This window comes from Camelus bactrianus, chromosome 9 (genome assembly GCF_048773025.1).
Source record: "Camelus bactrianus isolate YW-2024 breed Bactrian camel chromosome 9, ASM4877302v1, whole genome shotgun sequence".
NCBI lineage: Eukaryota > Metazoa > Chordata > Mammalia > Artiodactyla > Camelidae > Camelus > Camelus bactrianus.
This window is the reverse complement of record NC_133547.1, coordinates 38,339,051-38,358,440: the sequence shown is the minus strand read 5'-3', so window position 1 is coordinate 38,358,440 and position 19,390 is coordinate 38,339,051. Positions and strand designations below refer to the sequence as shown.

The 19,390-nt window shown below is 47.7% G+C and overlaps 1 long non-coding RNA gene across 1 annotated transcript; it reads right to left on the bottom strand.

The window, feature by feature from the left end:
* Positions 1-2,142: 2,142 nt before the first annotated feature.
* On the bottom strand, positions 2,143-18,830 carry LOC123614278 (uncharacterized). The gene is made up of 4 exons (XR_006721619.2): positions 18,696-18,830; positions 13,986-14,120; positions 11,553-11,647; positions 2,143-9,655 (listed from the first exon to the last, which is right to left on the bottom strand). It is a non-coding gene; the product is annotated as an uncharacterized LOC123614278 (long non-coding RNA).
* Between the last annotated feature and the right edge of the window lie 560 nt (positions 18,831-19,390).

The following is a 19,390-nucleotide window of genomic DNA, read 5'->3' as shown; positions in this document are numbered from 1 at the left end:
GGGGGACATGGGGGTGTGGGGAGTGTGGGGGATGGGATGTGAGGCGTGTGGGAAGCATGGGGCGTGTGGGGGACATGGGGGTGGAGGATGTGGGGAGTGTGGAGGCCTTGGGGAATGAGGGGTGTGGAGATTGGGGAGGGTGTGGGGAGCGTGGGGGTGTGGGAAGTGGGGAGCGTGGAGGGCATGAGGGCTTGGGGGCATGGGGAGTGGGGGGGTGTGGGGAGTGTGTGGGAAATGGGGAGTGTGGAGGCTGTGGGGAGTGGGGGGCTGAGGGACATGGGGGGGTGTGGGGGTTGGGGAGGGTATGCGGAGCCTGGGGGACGTGGGGAGTGTGGGGGGTGGGGAGTGGGGAACATGGAGGGGGGAAGTGGGGGGCATGGGGAGTGGGGAGGGTTGAGGGGAGGTGGGGAGCGAGTGCGTTGTGGGGAGGTGGAGGGTGTGGGGAGCGCAGAGCGCAAGCAGAAGGAGGGAGCGCAGAGAGCAAAGGGAGCGTGGAGAGCGAAGGGACGTAGGGGCGTAGGGGACGTAGGGAGTGTGGAGGGTGTGGGGAGCAAAGATTGGAAAAAGGTGGGTAATCATGGTTCTGCGCAGGCGTAACCAGGCTGCAGGCCTCCGCAGGTGCAGCAGGTCACTGAGTGGACGCTCGCGCATGCCCAGTTGAAGGGTCAGCGGTCCTATCCAGTCTGAACCAGCTGCGCTCAGACTGGACACAGCTGCCTCCAAGTTCCCAGAAAACAGCTCGGGCAGACACCTTCTTGTTTAGGTCACCTGCCACTTGGAGGAGGCCCAAGTCTTAAAATGGCCTGACTAGTGAGGGCAGGTGAAACGGATTTAACCCGCAGTTTCACAATTATGAGAGAGGCATCTGTATAATTCTTTGAAAGCAAAGTTATGAAACAGTAAGAAAAATCCATTATTAATTGTAGATTAATTATCACTCACCTTCTGCCTATATAAGGATAGGCGGAAATATATATCTACATAAATTTTATGCATTCATCACATACGTACCTAACTTTTTCTTAATTTTTTCGATTATTTCCATGCTCTGCGGTTGTCTGCAAGTTTTTTCAAATTGTTGCAAATCTCCAAAAAAGGTACCAATATTTTTGTTGAAGAAAATCTGCATATACGTGGACCTGTGCAATTCAAACCCGTGCTGTTCAAGGGCCAACTGTACTTACAGACATGATCAAACCCTCAGCTTAACACAAGAACCCTGACTGGTTGAAGCCTGTGAGGCTAGGTCCCTTCCCTGTGCTGCTGCCACTGGTTCAGAGAAAGGGGCCCAAACCCAGCAGTACAGGCATTCCGTCCAGGGCCTCCTTCTAAGACAGACTTTATTTTACGCTTTTTTAATTCGGGAAGTTAGAAGGCTGAACACTGCACGTTCAGAACTCCTTGAGACCAGGTTTCCCTCATGAAGTTCTCCCACTTGAACGCACTCACGTGAGATTTGGAAGCTGGCAGAAAAGTACCCCTTCTTTCCATGATAATGTGGACAGACATGGGTGCTAGCAGCTTCTCTGAACCTGCTTCCTCGTCTGTAAAGCAAGGGTAGCATCAGCTACCTACATGGAAACGTGGCAGGCGCCCTTACACCTTCTTTTTCAACATTTCTTTCCTGGATGTTGTGCCAGCAGCACCAGTGTGACTGAGGGGGTCTGAGAATTCTTGGATACGAATGGCTATTTTTTCAAGCTTTATTATGCCCAGAATTAGGAGCCTGGATAAGGACCTGAGGAAGTGGGTCTTGGCATTAAGGTCACAGTGGATGTACTCAGACCCATGTTATCCACACCATGAATGTGGCTTCTTTATAAAGCCCACCTGCACCTGCCTGACGAATTTTCCAGACAACAGAGATTTGATTTTCCCCCAAGAGAAACTGAATAGGGACTCAGGGACCTGAGAGCTGTTCTTGGGCCCAACACTTTCTAACTGTGACCTTGACCAAATAAATTTATTCTTCAGGACTTCAGTTTCTTCATCAGAAGAAAGGTTTAGGAAAGGTGTTCTCTAAAGTCCCTCTCAGTTTCAGAAGTTCCATGTATTACCGAGACAAAATGAAGTTTTTAAGCAAACTCAGTATTTATGTAGCCAAAGGCCAGCCTTGAAATGTTTTTATTTCATATACATCTTTTAAAACATGCCCTTTAATAAATTTACCCTTGGGTACAAAGCATAAAAAAATAACAATTAAAGTGTACTGCACAGAAAAGGAATGTCCAGTGCATAGTATAAACTGACCCCTATGAAAAATGCTGACAGTTTATCTTATTTGACCAACAAATCAGCAGTTTTACATAGCTCAATCTACTAACATCATTAAAATGCAAAATTTTTAAAAGACTTGTGTTCGTCTTGAACATGACCAGATAAGGAAAAAGCTGAGAATTTCATGTTTTCTCTGACTTTACACATTGATGCCACAAATCTTTATTTTCTTCTTTGGTGGGAGGTGGTGAAAGAGAATGATACTACCATATTTCAATTTCTGTAAAAGACAAAAGCTATCTGAACTCCCTCTTTGTCCTCTAGCTGTAAAGCTCTCCCAGTTCACTCTCCCTGCACGGCAGAGTCTAAAAGTGCCCAGTCTGAGCTCTGTGATATCCTGTCTCGCCCTGGTTTCCCGGGCATCCTTGAGGTGGCAGTCATTTCAGGATGTGGGACACTACTGGCAACTTGTTTGCTTGCATCTTTTTAATCCAGTTCTTGGGCAGAATAGGCATAGAATCCAAGTCTATGTCAACAATGCTGGTGACATTAAAATAGCAAACACTATATAGGACTCATGTGCTGGGAACCAGGTGAAATGCTTTGCATGTATTAAATCATCTCATCTCTACTTTCCTCTAAGAGCTGTACCATTGCTACCCACTTTACAGATGAAGAGACTGAGGCACATCAAGTTTACTTGCTCAAGATTACACAGCTAGCAAGTGACCCAGTCAGGACCTGAGCCTCTCTGTAACCTCATGCTCTATGCCTCTCTGGTTAGACCTCTAAACATGTGATTATCATGTCAGTGTCATGGGCATGATTCCACAGTAATTCTCAGGACAGGGTCACCTGCACCCACAATCACTGATAAAGTTACAAATGTACCTTCTGATGAATACACATCAGTTCATTCACAACATTCATCTGTCCCGGTGCAGCTGGAGAATCCTCACACACCCCTGCGTATCTACATGGGGATAGACTTATAGGCTTATACCTGCAGCAGGTCACCGTTTCCAGGTTGGGAGAGACAAGCGTGGTTTCTACAGGTAACTTCCTTCTTTGAGATTCTCGTGCATTCCCCTAGGGGCATCCCCATCTGAACCCCTACCCTCGATCTTAATGAAGACAGAATCTACTTGAATTATTTACATTGTTTTTTTAAGGTTTAGGTAGATGAGAGGATCATGTTATTTAATGTATATATTAAAAACTTTTCCATCTAGTCTTATTTATGTAGTGTATTACTTATCTACCTATTCGAGATGGAAGAATCTTTAAATGGTAAACCTAAAGTGAGTCTGTGTTCAACTGCGTGCCATTGTCTTCAAAGCCTCCCACTGAAGAACTCTATCCCCATTTCATTGTTCTCGCCTTTTCCCCTGAAGGGTTTGGAAATCTTGCTTCTCATGAATCTTGTGAGCTAATTCACAGACAGAGAAACCAGGCTGGTTATTTAATGGACACTCCTGTCCCGAGCACAGGGAAACATTATTCCTCCATTCAGTGTAAGACTAGCAATCGAGGCACCGTCCTGGACCACCCTAGGAATTCAGCCGGACCCCTTGCTCCATGAGTCCTTCAAGAAAGGACCACTCACTCCAAATGGAGACACTAAAATTTTAGTTACCTGAATGTCTGTCACAAGAACCTGCAGGTGGATTATGCCTGTCTGCAGAACTTGGCTCTTTTCCTTGGATGAACTTTCAAGTCTGAGAAATGTGCACGTCTTTTCCCTTAGCAAGCAAGTTATTTTAAGAAAAGAAAGTGCAGCCACCCATTTAGCATTGTAGATTTGAGGTAAAACGTTTGTCTTTCAGCAGGCTGGAGTTTTGCAATTTTTTTCACTTTACTCCTGGGGCAACATCTGCCCCCAGTTTACCCACGGAGGGTTCTTTCAGGGATGTGCTGGGCTTAAATATCCCCTCCTTGGGTCAGCTGTGGTTCTGAAAGGACATTATCTGAGGACGTCCTTGGTGGCCTAGGCACAGTGATTTGAACACATGCCCGTGGTTATGTCTTTGCCTTCGTTATCCCGACTGGAGTCCTTTCCCAGCCCCATCTGGAGCGCCTGGCTCCGCAGCATGGAAGGGCAGATTCCTAGCAGATGGTTTATCAGAGGACCTGGCACATGGTTTGGCCAAGAAAACCTCATCTGATACCTCTGAGTTTGGGAAGCTTCAGAGCGAAGAGGAGCTCCAGTCCTTCTGCACAACCAGGAATGTTTTGCTTATTAGATTTTTAAAACGATGCTCAGAGTAAATATTCTAGAAAGCGGCAGTTCCAGAGATCTGGCTCCACAGACGGTACCAGACTAACGCATCCCCTTAGACCAGTTTTACGACATCTAGAAAGTTTGGGATAGGGCCAGAGCCTCGGGCCTGAAAGGAATGGGGCTCCTGCTAAAAGTTATAAGGCATTTTGACAGTGATATTTTAATTTAAAAAGCACAACTCTGAGCAGCCTGAAATGCCCAACATGTCTAAAAGGCTGCTTAACATTCAGGTGTTCAAACCTACTTCCACAGTCTTCCTTATCTCAGTGGCAACGCCATCTTTCTGTTTGCTCAGGCCAAAACCCATTAGAATCATTTTGGATTCCTCCCTCTCTCATACACAAGATCCAGTTCATCAGGAAACCTTGTCAACTCTGCCTTCAAGATACACATCGCCCCCAACCTCTCTGCTACCCCCTGGTCGGAGCTGCCTTTATTCATCAACCAGATGGTGGCAGGAGCCTCCTAGCTGGCACTTTTGCTCCCACCTTTATCCCTGTTCAGTCTATTCCCAACATGAAGTTCTGAGCGAGGCCGCCAAGATCCCCGTCCCACCATGGCGCCCCTCTGCTGGGAGCACGCATCGTGAAAGCCCCCTCAGGCCCGCCGGGCCCTGAGTCACGGAGCGCCTTGTGTCTCTGCACTGATCTTTTGCTGCCCTCCCCCGGCTCGCCCTGCTCTCGTCTCACTGGCCTTCTTCCTGGCCCGTGAGCTCTCACGGCATATGCCCACCCAGGACCTTTAAACGTGCGGCTCCCTCTGCTGGAGTGTTCTTCCCCCAAACATCCACCTGGTTCTCTCTCTCTCTCCACCCTTCTTCCCTTTCTCTTTCTTCCTCTCTCTCCTCCTTGTCCTATGGCATTGTTTTCCCTATGGAATTTACCACTATCAAACATACTATATGTTTTTCTCACTTTGTTTATTCTGTCTCTCTACTCTAATATACACTCCTTAAGGGCAAGGAGTTTTGTCTCTCTTTTAAAAAATTATTATTTCCATATCACCAAGCACCAAGAATAGACCTTGACCCACATTAGGCCCTTAAAAATATCTTTTCAATAAATAAATCATGTGGTTCCCAAATATGTGTCAGGCACTGGGCTGATGGCTGTGTACACAGTGGTGAACAAACTAAACAAAGATTCATGACTTCGTGGATCTTAAAATCTAATGGGCAGGAAATATTAATTAGACACAGGAGTGAGAAAGAGTTGAAGCATTTGAAGAAGTGGAAGTGTTGAATTAAATTGGAGAGTTGAGTTTGAGAAATGGCATTGGAAGACCAAAATCAAGCCAGGCTAAGGCTTGGGGTGTTACCCTAACCACAGGCAGCCATCGAAGGCTTTTAAGCAGTCAAGTGACATGGTCCCCTGTGCATTTCATAAAGTCCTCCCTGCTGCAGTGTGAGAATGGACTGGATGAGGTCAAGAGTGGACGCAGGGAGATGTGATGAGATGTGATTGCTGTAGAGCAGTGGAGAGATGACAGTCACGGCTGGGGCAGTCTGCACCAGGGAAAAGGGCATGGGCCTAGAGATGCTTTGAGTAGGATTAGGGGGATTTGCATGGTTAGGACGTGAGAGGGGTCAAAGACGAGCCCGGGCTTCTGTCTCGAGCAGTAGGCATACGCCATCTCCTGGGAGGCTTGCTGACGTCAGTGGGGCTTGGGACGCAGAGTGATGTGGTGGTGAGGGTGAGACTGGAGAGAAGGTTCCGAGTCAGCGTCTGACACGCCGAGTGTCACATACACATACGTAACATCCCAGTGGTGCTATTCCTGCTTGGGAGCAAGTCTGAGTAGGCACAACAGATTAAAGCCTCATTAGTTTACAGATACACGGTGATCCAAGTCACTGAGGTGGATGGGGCCACAAGCAAAGAGTTAGGATGAGTAAGGAAGAAAGTCTGAGACAGAAGGCCACCCAGCTCCAATATTTCAAGGCCTGAGTCACATAGGCAAAAAGCCCACTATGACATCAGGAGAAAAACATCGCGTCAAGGCAGCCAAGGAAAGGAGAACTTTACAGAGGAGGTACAGTCTGCTGTGACAAGCATTACTAAGAGTGAACGCTGGAATTGGGAACATGGAGGCCACTGGTGAGGGCAGTTTCAGGGAAGCACGGTGGCACAGGATACATAAAACCGATGAGAGATGAAGGGAAGGTGCGGAAATGGAAGCAGAGGGGAGATACTTTCCAAGAAATTCAGCTGGGAAAGGGAGAAGCGGGCACAAACAGTGGGGAAAAGCTGCCCAGAGGAGCATGTTATTTTTAAGGTGAATGAGACTTAAGTGGCTGAAATATGTGTGGAGGAGGCAGTGGTCAAGGAGTGACTGCATGAACATTTGCAGCCTGAGATATTAGGATCCATAAGAATATTTATTTGGTCACTCAGGTGACCGAAACATCTCTCTCATACATATTGCAAAATATATTCCTCATATATCTTTTGGTCTTTGTCCACGGTTTCTGGATCACAGCTCCCAAAACCTCTGGAATTTCTTGAGCAAGAAGAGCAACGGGAGCAATGTTTGTCCCTGGTTCCTGAAATCTCTTCAGAGACATACAGGTGAAATGGGTGTCATATTATTCATCACAAGCCTCTTCCCACCATAACTCGGTCTATGTCAGGGAGGTGAGTTTTGGGAAGCACCTAAGGACGGGGTTGGTTGCCAGGGGAGCAACCATGTGATTAGAGGGTTGGAACTGTCAGTCCCCAGGTGGTGGCTGCATTTGTGACCTTGGCACATAGTAGATACTCAGCAACTAACTGTTGAGTGAATGAGTGAGTGATGATCAGTCTTAGGTTGGAAAAAGGACCCCTCTTCTATTGGACAGGATGAGAGAAAGAAAGGATGAGTGCCTGCAGATCTGTGGCAACCATCTGACAGTGTTCCCTGACGGCCTCTGCTTTCCTTGTGAAGTGGCAAGTGGAAGCGGGAGTGTGGGCAGGGTTAAGAGTCATAAGGCTGGGGCAGGGAGAAGTTTTGCAGTGATTACTGCGGAGGAAAGAAGAGTAAGAAGGCTATGGAAACAGAGCAATGTCAGTGGGCAGTGTTGAGGACAAGGCTGAATCTGGTGACCCTGCGTTTAGAGCGGTGCTGACATGCTTGGTTGGAAAATCTCCTCCATCAGTGATTGATGGGCCAGATGCAGGTGTGGAGAAGACAGATAGGTGGGATTTTCCAGATGTTGTGATGACTGGATAAGCAAGTCGCAGGTATTGGGAAGAGAGTAGCTGAAAATGTGGCCCACTGAATCTGAGCTGGATTGGGAGGAGGCAATAACAGAAGAAGGTGGACGGACCGGGGGCTGGTAGAACGCCCCAGGGACTGAAGCCATGGCTGTCCCACCCACGGGGCAAAGGTTTGTCTGCTGATCTTATCAGAAGAGTCTGTTCTTTGTCTCATTCCTGATATCCCTGAAGGTTGGGGGACAGGGTAACTTTCCTCAGACTTGTTGCAATCGTTTGCTGTCTTCCTTCCATCATTTTTCCCTTGATGGGCACAAACTGGAAGTAAGAACTGAGGGAAACAGAAAAGTCTAGGATAACTTCTGGGTTTGTATGTTATGAGTTAGAGGCAGGTGTCTGGGTGACAGGGAACATAGGAGTGGAACAGGGCTGTGGGTGGGGGTAATGAATTCCATCTTTTAACATATTGAGCTCATGAGACACTGAGAAGGAGACAATCAGTAAACAGTTGGATCTATGGCTCTGAAGGATAACCTACTAGCTGGGGAGACAGCTGTGTATTGAAGATAGATATTTACAAATTATCCATCTGTAGGCGGTGATTGTAACCAAGAAAAAGAATGTGTAGAGTGAGCAGAGAGATGGGGCCAGGACATGCTGTCAGGAATACCTGCCTTTATGGGGCAGGTCGAAAAATGTCCAGCCACGAAGACTGAAAAGAAGGTGAGAGGAGACTGGGAAGGGTGTTGCAGGGACCAAGGGAGGAGAGTTTTGAGAACAAGGGAAGAGTCAACAGGGCCAGTGCTGCAGTGGATCAGGTAACGTGAGACTGAAGGGAGGCCACTAAGCACCTCCATGAGGGTCCCAGAGCCACGGGGACTCAGCCTCTGAGGGTATACTGCATGGAAACAGTGGGAAATGTTGTCTGAATTCCGCCCCGAGGCTTGAGGCTCCCTTCAGTTTTCATAAGTCACGTGAGGAGGTTGGACTAGATAACTAAGTTCCTCCTGGTTCTAAAATTGTGATTCCCAGAGATTTCACAGGAATAAAAACCAATGACAACAAAAAACTGACCTCCCCTGGGGAATGTTTTAAGGCTGGCTCACTAAGGCAGCCATCTAAGCAGCCTAAAGTAAAGCAATCTTGATCTCACCAAGAGCCTTTGCTGTAAATCAAGGGAGAATGAACACACCGGCCGGATGGAGGAGTGGGCTGGACCCCCACCCCCGTGTGCCGCCCTCTGCCCACTGCGAACCTGGAAGCACTAGATGCCCAGGGGGCTTTTAAACCCTTGCCCACCGTCAGAAGGAGCTGCCATGCAGAGCACTGAGCTGCTGTGTAAGGCTGGGTGACTGCTTGTCCACAGATTTGTTGGAAAAATTCAGGCCATTGGTGGCAGCTGGACTAGATGACCTTGTGGTTATTTTCAATGCAGTGATTCTTGTATCCTCTGAGGGAGGCCGCATTCCTGTTACTAATTTTGTCATGTTTCCCATGGGGATTCTGTTGCAAAAGACTTCTGCCCTGATTTCCACTTAGGGGGTCACTCGGCTGGCTTCCCTTCTCTGCCTACAGTTCCTTCTCTTTAATACGAGGAGAGGCAAGGCCCCTGACCTTGATGCGCCCCCTCACAGCTCCTCCTTGGACCCTCTCCTTCCCGAGGGAGAAGCTTCACCATGTGGGGCTTTGACTATGCAGGGCTTGAAGTCAGGGACTCGGTGGAGGTCTGAGAGTTGGGGGCAGAGGGAGGATCCAGGTCTGGCTTGACAGAAGTTGGGGGCTGTGCCACCCACAGAGGAGGCCTGTACTTGCCCAGCTTTAAGACCGAAGAAAGAGCCCAGAGTCAGCAGCCGAGACATCACTGGTTTAATGGATGGGGGAGCTTACATGTCTGAAGCGAGGTCCTGGGGCGACTCCCCACCGTGTGCGGCAGACAGCGGGCAAGACAGGGCAGCAGTCTTCGCTCCTGGGGACAGAGGGAGGTTAGCAGTTATGGGGGAATTGACACCAAGTTGGCCATTTGTTACCATGGAAACCACCAGAGAGGCACGCCCCTCACCGCCCCTTCAGTAACAACAATCAGTAGGTGGGGCCTGGGGCAAGTATGTAGGAAGGTCAGTCACAGGAGTCGGGTACAGGTGAAGCAGGCATTGGGGATGTGCAGAGACCTTGGGTGACCTGACCACACAGTCTCCCACCACACTCTGCCTTCACCCACTTCAGCACCCACGAGAGGTAACGTGGTAAGAGCTGAGGTCGGGGGTGCTGTGCGCAGAGTGAAGGATGCTCCACACTCCATCCTCAGCGCCCCCTATCCTCAACAGCCTCCACTCTTTCCACCCAGTCTACTTCCTGCACATGGGGTCTAGCTCTTGGCCTCCACCATGATGACAGAGCAGATTCCAGGAACAGAGGTGACATACAAGACGAGCCTCCCTTTGGGGCCCTTAAAGCGCTGGATAGTCACTCAGTTGTGTCAGAGCAGGCAGATAGCCAGATATGAGGAGAGAAAGGGAGGCACGGGCCAAATGGCAGGAGACCATACATCTTGTAAACAACAGGAGTCCTTGGGCCTGGCGCTTGGGACCGACCGTTTGGTAAGTAGACAGCAGTGGGCAGTGTCAGGATGGAAGCGGAGCTGGGGCAGAAGCAGCTCCAGGCTTTGGAGCTGGTGGCCCCTCGTAGTGGGACTGCTCGGGTGTGTGGCTGCCTTGACTGACTGCGTCAGCACAGACCTTGTTCTAAATGGCATGTGTGCACTTGCGTGTGCACGTGTGCTTTCCTTATTACACGCATGCTGCATTGGCTTACATGAAGCTTTTATAAATGTCTCTGCTCCAGTGCCACCTTCCCATAGACGCCTTCCCGGACTCGCCTGCCTGAGATAGCTTCCCTGTTGCTCCCCACGCCCTCACATCGCTTTACTGTTTGTTACTGAGCTGGCACCACTCCCCGTGACATTATATCTGTTTCTTTACTTATTTATGGTCTGGCTCTGCCACCGGCACAGCAGGACCCTGAGACCAGGGACTCTGCCTGCTTTGTTCGCTTTGCACCCTCAGTGCCTGAAATGGTGCCTGGGACACTCAGAGCAGATGCTCGAGAAACACCTGATGATTAAGCAAAATAACTCATGAATGAACCACATAAACGGTTTCTAAATTACAGCTGTGAAAACTGCCCCCAAGGAGAAGCTGCGGAGTGCTGTGAGAGCACGTCACCAAGGCTGCGTGCGGGTCTCAGCTATAAACAGGGGGTCCGGTCCGGAAGGGCCTCTTCTGTCGGGCCAGATGGCTTGACAAGCAGGTCGGTGGCTGTGGGACTTCGCCTCTGTGGCAGAGATGCTGGACCTACTTGGGTCCCTGCCACACTTGGTCTCTTGAGCTGCACTGTCTAAAGCGTTAGCTACCAGCAGGCCATGTGTGCCTGCTTAACTTTAAAATTAAATAAAATTTAGAATTCACTTTCCCAGTCCCATGTGTCACTTGTGACTAGCCACATTTCAAGTGCTCAGCAGCCACGTGTGCCTAGCGGCCACCACCCTGGGCAGCACGCGGGACGAGGACTATTCCCATCACTGTAGGCACTTCTGTGGGGCAGTGCTGGACTAGTGTTTCCAGCCAGCAAGCCAGTAGGTATGGCAGGAGCTAACTGCCACACCTGGCGTCTGTATCCATTCCTATTAGCAGTTCCAAAGATAGGAAGGCAGAGAGAAACAAGAGACCTGGTTACCAGTGACCCCCAGGGGATCACATTACATGTTTTGTAAACTTGCTCTTCCCTCTGAATCACAAACCAGTCAACCTGTCCCTTATTGTGTCTCCACTCCACCCCCTCCCCTTACTCTAAGAAGCAGCTCTTACCTTAGGCACAGAAACAGAATCCAACACATGAATGCTCTTATTCGCACTGTCACATTTCCTACTGGAAGGAGAAGGATGAGAAGCTCTGACAGTGTCTGCAGGGGAGGAACAAAGGGAGAACTCACTCAGACTTCAGACGGAGGCACGTCTGTAACCAGCGACACCACTGCCGAGGAGCCAGGGGGGCAGGTGCGCTGCTCCCGTCTCAGGTTAAAGCACAAGATCATCGTCAGGAGAAAATTACAGGAAGAGCAGGGCCCTTAAGCCCCCAGAGCAAGGTGGCTGAGACGGCTCAGAAGCCCGCACTTTCCAAGCAGGCCGTTTCATCATTCGTCCTATCTCTGTTTATCCCTCCTCTGTGCTCCTTTTGTACTTCAATTCTTTTGACAGGCCCAGCCAGGCTTAGCTGCGCTAAGGACAGCCAGAGACAGAAGATTTTGTCCCCACTTGTGCTGGAGCATTTGAGGGGGTGCAGCCATTTGCGGTGGCAGGCGGGTGGCAGAGGAGTTTTCTGTGAGCCAGTCCCAGGCAGGGAGCAAACCCTGGTAGACAATATTGGATCCACTTGGTGAGTTATTTCTTCCCGCCTGGACCTTCACCTTCTAGGGCAAAAACCTTGGCTGATTTAATAAGGGAAGTGATAAGAGCAACAAGATGTGAGGCTGAAGTCTGGGAGGACACAACCCCCGTGCTGCAGCCAACCCCACCCCCGGCAGTGCATGGAAATCACATGGGTGCGTGTCTTGCGGGACCTGGGTGTACGGCCAGAAATGAAGACAATTCAAAGCTGAAATTATTAATACACACATGAATTATTTGTCATCTCCCACTTGTTAGAGAAACACAAACACTCCTTGTGAGATTCTATGTAAATGTTATTCCTTGAGTAAGTGCAGGATAGATTTCTCCTAGCAGCTCAACACCCAGGCTTATTGGTGACTACATGTGAATATGCTCATTTCCAAGGATCAATTACAAGCGATGAATTCTCTGTGCGTAACAGCCTTTGTCAGAGCCGATGTCTCACACACCTCTTAACTAGACAGCCCTCCCGGTGTCACTCCAATGACCAAGGAGCAAATAGGAAAAATGAACCATCAATCAATTTAATGCTAGCCTTTTCTTTCACACGAAAACCTCCACTCAGCTGATGATGACCGACATAAAAACTAAATCCATCTGCTTTATCACTCCTCTCCCAAAGGACGAGTCTGAGAAGCAGGGAAGAGAAGGAAATATGTAGGGTTAGCCTCACCTTTAGTCACTGATCTGCTCTTGTGCTAATTACATATCCACCTGGGCAGGGGGTGGGGAATCAACTGTTAAAACATTCTTCTTGAAGTTTAGTGCACATTGAGCATAAAATGTGGAGGTGTGAATCATAGGAAGATCTCTGGGAGTAGGATTCTGGGAATATCCTGTTTAATGTGATGGAAAATATCTTAAAATGGGGTCTGAAAATATGGTTATGCCATTCCCCCATTTATTCAGTCATTGAGAAAATACATATTGAGTTCCTATTATGTTTCAAATGCATGCTGGACATTGAGGACACAGTGGTGACCAAGACAAAAAACATTCTTGCCTTCATGGAGCTAATAATCTGGGGGTGAAGACAGATGTTTAATAAGTAAACGAGTGAGGTAAGTGTTACTGGAGGAGAGGCATGGAGTGTTATGAGAGCATGTCACTCCACTGTGACAGTCCGTGGTGGGGCAGTGACTGATGCCAGGGCCCTTTCTGAGGAAGGGACACTTAATATGCGATTCAAAGTGTGAGCGGGATTTAGAGAATGGAGGTGTGGGTTGCGGGGTAAAGAGAGACAGGCACCTATGTAAGCCCCAGGGCAAGACAGAGTGAGGGACGTTTGAGGAACAGAAGTAAGACAAGAATGGCTGATGCAGAGAAAACAGGGCCAAGTGTGACTCATAATGAAACTGGAGAGACTGGAAAGGGTCCGATCCTACACAGCCCTGTAATCAGGATGAGGAGTTTAAAATTGTGCAAAGGGAAATGGGGAAACAAAAAACTCTAAGCACAGGCATGAAATGCTTCAGAAACATCTGCCTGTGTGCAACAAGAGTGATTCCAAGGGTGTAAGACCAGAGGCGTGGGGTCCAGTTGGATGGCTAGTGCAGTGGTTCAGGTAGGAGACAATGGGGGTTTGGACTAGACTAGGAGAACATGGATATTTGGGAAAATGGTGAGGCTCAAGAGATTCCCAGGAAACAGAACCCATAGCACTTAATGACTGATTAGATGGAGGGAGAAGTGAGGGTAAAGAAGGAATCAAGGATGACTCTCAGGTTTCTAGCTTAAGCAGTGGGGTGATGCTCCTCACGGAGCCAGGGTACCCCAGAGGACGGGCAGGAGAGGGGAGTGGGGAAGAATATGCCAAGTGCAGTGTGGGAATGTTGAATTTAAAATACTTACAGAACATCCAAGTGGAGATGCCCAGCGGACACACTGATATACGGTTCTGGTGCTCAACAGGAATGAGGCTGTGTAACTATTCCACGTGTATCTCCTTTTCCTGACTCATTTAGACAAAGGAACATAGATAATCCCCTGGAAAATCAGTTATAAAAATGAAGGTTAGAAGGTATCCCTTGCCTCTAAATTCAACTTCTGAAGTCATCCCAAATACATTACCCAGAGGAAGAGAAAAGTCGTGTGCATTAAACTCTGGTTTATAATAGCAAAAAACTGGAAAAGAGTTCAGACAACAGAAGGGGCTAGTTAAATAAATTATAGTATACCAACAAAATAGAATATCGAACAGCTACTAAAAACAGTAATTATGGATATTTTACAGCAGCTTAGAAAATGCTTTGTCATTTAAAGCAAAACAAGATTTAAAAGTCTATTTATGCTATGATTATAATTTTGTAAAACGGGATCATACATGAACTTGAATAAAGAGAGCTGACTTGCTAAATGGTGGAATTATGGTGGTTTTTTTGTTGTTAAAATGTTGTTTGTGAACTAAGCATGTAAACAAGTTAGATAAACATGGTTTTGTTCTTTCATTTTTGTTTCTGAAGCAAATGAGTTTCCATCTTAGATAATCGTGGGTGCCGTCTTGCTGAGTTGGGGGACTTGCAGTTGTGTATGGCTCAGTGGACGCTGTCAGCAAAGATCTCATCTCCCAGGTCTGCCCACAATTACTCAGGAGTTTCATTTCTGAGCACGTCCTAGTGTCTCTACTAAAAAAGTCAGAGGTCCTTGGAGCACACGTGAGTCTCCACCAGGTTCCCACGGCCTCAGTTCTTTAAGCTCAGATCCTTTTCCTTCCCACTGGCTCCCCAATCTCTGGAGACTGGGGAACTGAACACATGATTGAGCTCTTCTCATTCTTTTCCTCTATTCCTGACTTGCCTCAGGAACCTAGTAAGAATTCACGGCCAAGTGTTTGAGACAGTCTCTCCTCTGTTTTGTTCAATGTTTTCATCATCTCCATTTCATCCAAGTCTTCTTGGTGAACATTTGCAAATGATCATAACGATGAAGGGCCAGTGGTTTCCAAAGATGAGGTGCCCTGTGGATCCTGGGTGCCCCTGTTGCCATTCTCAGCCCTTCAGTTATGCCCCTGGCAACCCACAGGGGGACAGGAGGGGTTCTGCTCACAGGGGGATCCTCGGTGCTGACAGTGCCAGCACCAGCTGAGCCAACATGCAAACCTCCTGGGTCAGGTGCCATCCTGAAACAGGTTGTGAGCAAGCTTGCCGTACCGGTAGGACCCTTTGTTTTTCAAAAAAGGAGAAGCTGTGCCTGGGAACTAGGATAGAAAAGGAACTCCAGTGGCAAAGTACAGTGAGGACAGATTTCACGCTTTTGAAATAAGCCGGGCTACGTGGCAAAGAAATCAATGCCAATGAAATAATGGAACATAAACCCTCAGAGGTAAAAGAGCTTTTTTTCATTCTGGGAGGAAAACACAAAACCAAGCAAAAATGGATTTAAAATGTCCTTGTCTTATGTTTATGACAAATGGAGAATTAAGCAGACTGGCTGGTTAGGCTGGCTTGGAAGCTGAAAATGGCTGAATATTCAGATGCACCCTTTCTTCCCTAGGGCAGTCACAGGAAGGGGCAGTGAATGCCACAGCGTGGGGGTCGGGGTGTGGGACGGCCAGTGACAGGAGGGGCTCAACAATGGAGCCCGGCATGGCACGGTGTGTGCTTCGAGCAGAATACCTGTTCCAACTCCTCTCTTCCCCAGGCAGGGGGAGATTTCATGTCTCTCTGGGATGTGATGTTCCTTTGGAGATGGTCAAAGTGATACTTGAAGTTGGGAGAGCCCTTGTGTCTGTAAGGCATGACTGCACTGCCCTCACATAATAGCTGCCGAGGTACACGAGTTACAGTTGGCAAAGGGATGGCTCAGTGTTTTTACAAATGCCCCTAGCCTTGTTATGGTTTTAACTTTCTATCTGGAAATCATTTGAGACTTACAGAAGAGATGCAAAGATAGTACAGAGAGTTCCCATATACCTTTCCCCTAAAGTTAACACCTGACACAGCCATTTTTCAAAACACAGAAATTCACATCGGTGCAGATTTCATGCACATTTCACCAGTTTCCACTAACGTCCCCTTTCTCTTCCAGGATCCAGTTTCAGAGGCACTGCATTCAGGTGTCTGCTCTTTTCCAGTCTGTGATATATCTCAGTCTCTCCTTGTTTCTTTACAACCTTGATACTTTTGAAGAGTGCTGGTCAGATGTTTTGTGGAATGTCCCTCAATTTGTGTTTGATGTTTTATCATAATTAAACCGGGGTTATGGACTTCAGGAAGAAGCCACTGAGGTGACGTGAGCTTCATGTCACATGGCATCACCATGACATCACTAGGGATGATCACCTTGACCTGGTTAAGGTGCTACCTTCCAGGTCTCTCCATCGTACAGTTAGTGTTCCTCCCCCCGCCTATTTCACTCCTTTGAAGAGAGATGTTATCTCCAGCCCACACCTGGGGGAGGGAAGGGGTATTAGAGAATTTGTGGACATATGCTAAAACCACCACAGAAATTAATAAATATTTGGAGGGAGTTACTTTGAAACCAAGTAGTTTTATTATTTTAAGTTAAATTTACTTTTTTTTTCTGATCACAAAAGTGGTAAAGCAGAAAACCTTAAATCTCACCTATCTCACAAAAACCCAAATCTAAACCAATCACTCTGTGTTTACTATTTTTAACTGATTTCTTAAATTTAGGACATTGTGAACATACTTAAATGCAAAGTTATATTTGGGAAGGCTATAGGGTATGATATGACTTTTGACTCCTTCATTGTCTGGCACCTACCAAGAATGGGTGCTTAAGGCCAATACCATTATCTGAGGTTTAAAAATATACGGGCTTCTAATTAAGAGCCTTCTAACAGGGCAAACAAAACCGAGATTGAGGCTGTATGTGCTGAGACGGGTCGGGGGCAATGAGCAATCTGAGCACAGCAGCCTCGCTCTCACCTGCCGACCTCTGAGGCAGAGACCAAAGCCGTAAGTCTTCCACCATGAAAACCGAATCATTTAGACATTCCAGAATGCCAGCTTAAATCTCACTTCAAAGTGTTTAATTTCCACGGACTGAAAAAAAAATCCAAATGCTTTCCTGATCATTTTAGGAGTGAGACTACCCCTGGTGCGTGGGGGAAGCCCAGCTGGGAACAATTAGGACTCAGTTCATCAACACCATGTCTTTGAAAAAAATCATAATTCAAATCTATTTTTCTAATATCAAGAGTGTCCCAGCAATATTATAGTAAAAGATGTAGGAAAAAATTAGATGGCATAGAAGTTATAAGCACTTTATCAAATTGACACTGAATGTCCATCAGTTCCAAGAGACGCCTAGAGTTCAGCTGCCATCACCATGGGGAGTACAAATAATATAAACCTGTGAGCAGCACGGGTGTCCTTCCACTGTCTCCCTTTGCTTTTCTCAGGTAAACTGACCAGTTCGTCATCTGTACTGAGGGTCAGGGAAAATACGCAGACAGTATTGCGACCTCGAGGAGACCTGTTTTCTTTCACTGTTGCTCCATATTGACTGACAGGGATTTGGCTCCACTCTCTTTCCCTCCCTCCCTCTCTCTTTCCTCCTAAGAAAACAATACTTTTGTTATTGAAGTGGCTGGTGGGCAACTAAGTAAAATAACTCTCTGTGTCTGGAATTGACATTGTGTTGACTTTGATGTTGGTGCTAAGCAAGGCAGGGACGAAGTCAGACTCCTGCTACGTTGAAACAAACAAACAAACAAACAAACAAACAAAAAGCACAGGCCATTTCTCTTGTCCACAAGCCTTGGCGAGGAGGCGCTTCTGGGTAATCGCCACCAGGAACGACGGAAGTGGCGTCTGAGCGGTGGCTGCAGTACCACCCCAGAGGGCTTGTAACGGACAGTTCTGAGTTTGCAGGCCTGGCCTGGGACCCCAGAAACTGCACCTCTAACACGTCTCTGCACTGTGCTGGTGCCGGGGGCCCGGGGTCACAGTCTGATCATGGCCTTTACAGACCGAGCTATTTGGATCAATTATTTTCGACACTGGTTGCCTTGCTGACTACGTGGATGTGAGGAACTAATAATGCAACACCAGGACGAAGTCAGATCCAGCCTGCCTTGCTACAATTTCATTCTAATTAACATCTGCTCTCTCTTGGGCTCTCTGAAAAAAATCTTTTGATGTTCATATTTGTAACCTGCCCCCCCCCAAAACGAGCATGATGCAAAGTTCATGCAGTTGCCAAACTGTTCATGTGTGAAGACAAAAGATTTTCCTTCTTTCTCCGATTTGAGCAATGTTTTATTTTGTCTTTAATGTGGCTCGAGCAGGTGTTTCTTTCTCTGTGACATCTGGCAGGCTGCACTGGCTCAGATTTTCCGATCTTTTCTCACCCTTTCCTTTCAGAATATGAGGTCCTAGGGCTTGGGGCTTGCTTTGTGTTCTGGGGAATCTCTGACAATTTAAACTGTAGCTCTTCTAGTCTCAGATGAAAACCTGTGGCTTCTGGAAGTCATAAAGTCCATGAAAGAATTTTGGATACACTCTCAGGCCTTGGCGTTCTTAGTTCCAAGCTCCAAGACTTATCAACTCTCAGACTTGAGAATTCCAAATACAGCCTGCCCCTCCTGATTCTTACCTCAGTGAGGCACGCTGGAGACGAGCTTCAGGAAAACAAGCCAGAAGAACAACAGAAACACCTGAAGAAGCAGCACAAAGGGCTCAGCAGGGACTGGAAGTGAGGACCAAAGAGGCTTTCTGGAACGCGTCGCCGGCGCCTAGAAAAGAGGGGGAAACAACAGCGTGAGACACTGAGTGGTCCCTTGCTTGCTGGGCGATCGCTTTTTGGGAGGGAGATGCAAACAGAAACTTGAAATGGACAAGGCTGTTATTATGCTGACATTTTAGTGCATAAGCAAAAACGGTGCTCATTTTGGCCACAGAAGCAGCTGGGATGGAGCCAAGGGCAGGGTTCGTTGTGGGCCTGGGCCAGGTAGTGTCCAGTGTAAATGATCAGACGTGTAAAACTGAGTCTGGCAGTTGGATAGACAAGTAAGAACAAGACTGTGGTTAGGGACTCCTGACTGAAGCAGACAGGTGAGGGTGGGGAGAGGATAACTTTATTGAGCTCTCTCCATGGATTTGCTTGGGTTAAGAGTGTGTGTGTGTGTGTGTGATCATGGGTGGAGGAAGGCGAGGAGGGGTGGGATAGGGTGGGAAGCCATATCAGAGAATGAAACAAGCAAAGGTGCAGATTGCCAGATAAAACACAGGGCACCCAGTTAAATGTGAATTTCAGGTAAACAGTGAATATTTGGGACATACACGAAATAA